Source organism: Nanorana parkeri, unplaced genomic scaffold, assembly GCF_000935625.1.
Source record: "Nanorana parkeri isolate BGI_ZX_2015 unplaced genomic scaffold, ASM93562v1 scaffold103, whole genome shotgun sequence".
NCBI lineage: Eukaryota > Metazoa > Chordata > Amphibia > Anura > Dicroglossidae > Nanorana > Nanorana parkeri.
The window spans coordinates 1,555,483-1,557,588 of NW_017306371.1; positions in this window are offsets into that span (position 1 = coordinate 1,555,483).

Genomic DNA, 2,106 nt, shown 5'->3' on the forward strand with positions numbered 1-2,106 from the left:
CTCCAATGTTTGTAAACAACTGGGGACACGTCAAGGGAAATGTCAGGGGTCTGTTTAGACCCCTAATAGTTCCTTGAAGTCCCCCCCCCAACAGTGAAAAAATAAATAAATAAAACCCCCCCACTCACACACACACACACACACACACACACACACACACACACACACACACACACACACACACACACACACTCAGTTGCAGCATTCTCCACTCCACAGCTATAGCCACCACGAGGTGGGGAATGTCCCTTGCCACAACTGCCACCTCTGATTGGGCCAGAAGAGGAGAGGGGTGGAATTAACAGTTTTGAGTGGGCTTGGGTGAACTCCGTTGAACTGGGTTCACTCCAACACCAGGCTCATCACTAGTAGATAATAAATACATTCTGCACTGCTTTTGGATATAAGAGAGATTGCCTTGCACCAAATAGTGGATGTCCAGATGAAGCAGTCTCTTAAGTGTTTTGGAAAATACCGGTGAATTTTCCTACAGTATCTTTCAAGCATTGCTGGCTTTAACAGTAGATCTTTTGATGGAGTTCGTGGCTTCGCCACTTGTTGTGCTGGAGGAGAAGGATCAGTGCTCCTGTTTCATTCTATATAGCAGAGAGTGAAAGGGCCAACAGGTAAAGGAGAACCCTCTTATAATGAATGTAAGTGCCATGAAACAATTATAGTTTTAATTTAAAGCCCAACTCCAGACAAACCTTTTTTTCAGTTAGGTGAAGGGTTAGAACCTATGTCTGGTTTGTAATGCTGTCTTTTTGTTGGTACACCATAAATGTCTAATAGTGCTGCTGTCTGACACCCCAATACCTGCTGAAGCACAATTGTAAGACCTGGTACCTCTTAGTATGGTGTACTCTTGCATGCCCATCTTTTCCAGTCACAATGTATTGTGTTTGAGCCTCTAGTCTCTAGTAGTGATGGGCTGGTTCGAATTCAAACTTTAGAACATGAAAAAAGTTCAAACTCAATGAAGTCTGGGGGCCAGAATTTGAGAAATCAAATGTCCACATTTTGAAGGCTTGTATGCAAGTTATTGGCCATAAAAATTGTATGGGGATTGTGGTACCGCCCTGGTGGACATGTATCAATGCAAAAAACACTTTCAGAAAATACCTTTTTTAAATGAGCACTGATTTTAACATTGCTTAAAGTGAAACAAAAAAACATAAAATCCCTTTTAAATATCGTGCCTGTAAAGTGGCGCATCCGTACGATGTATAGAACCTGTTGCAGCAAAACTGACATTAATTGTTTTTTAAATGTGCGGTTACTCCTCCCAAACAATACCAGACCCTTAAGCTCTGGCAGCAATTTTAGGAGGGACCCCATGTCAAATAAACAAAACAAAAAAAGTGCGTGGGAATCCCCTTCAAAGTCATACCAGGCCCTTAAGGTCTGGAAGGAATTTTAAGGAGGAACCCCACCCCGAGACCCTTGATCAGAGCACAGGCCTGACAGGGCAGGAAAAGGGGGAGGGGACGGGTGAGCGCTCCACCCCCCCAACCCCATACCAGGCCACATGCCTTCGGTACTCGGAGGGGTGTTTTTCCAGGGTCGCCCCTGGAAAAGCACCTTGTGCCAATGGGGATGAGGGCCTCTTCCCCACAAAGCCTGGGGCGTTGGTTGTGGGGGTGCGGGCAGGGGGCTTATTCACATAAGGGTACCCCTTTTAATAAAGGGGCACCGAGATGCGCACCGAGGGTTAAATTAAAGTTTTAAAAGAGGCCAGACTTTTGAAAAAATCCTTTTAATTGAAAAAAAAAACAAGTTTTTGACAAGTCCTTTTATTTAAAAAAAAATGTATTCACCGATGTAATCCAGGGTCAATAATGACGTCCAGCATTGTCATTGACGATTTGATAAAATAAAAAATAAAACGAGAAAAAATAAATAGAAATAATAAAACCCGTCCCCCCTGACCCGTCCGCTTGCGACAAACTCCCGACGCAGATGCCGGCAAAATATAAACAATTGGGCGGAGCTAATGGTGACAGCTAGCTCCACCCAACTGTTTACAGTGGTACGGAATCTGACAGGTGAGCCATGATTGGGCAAAGCCATCATTACTTTGCCCAATCATGGCTCTTACAGAGTACT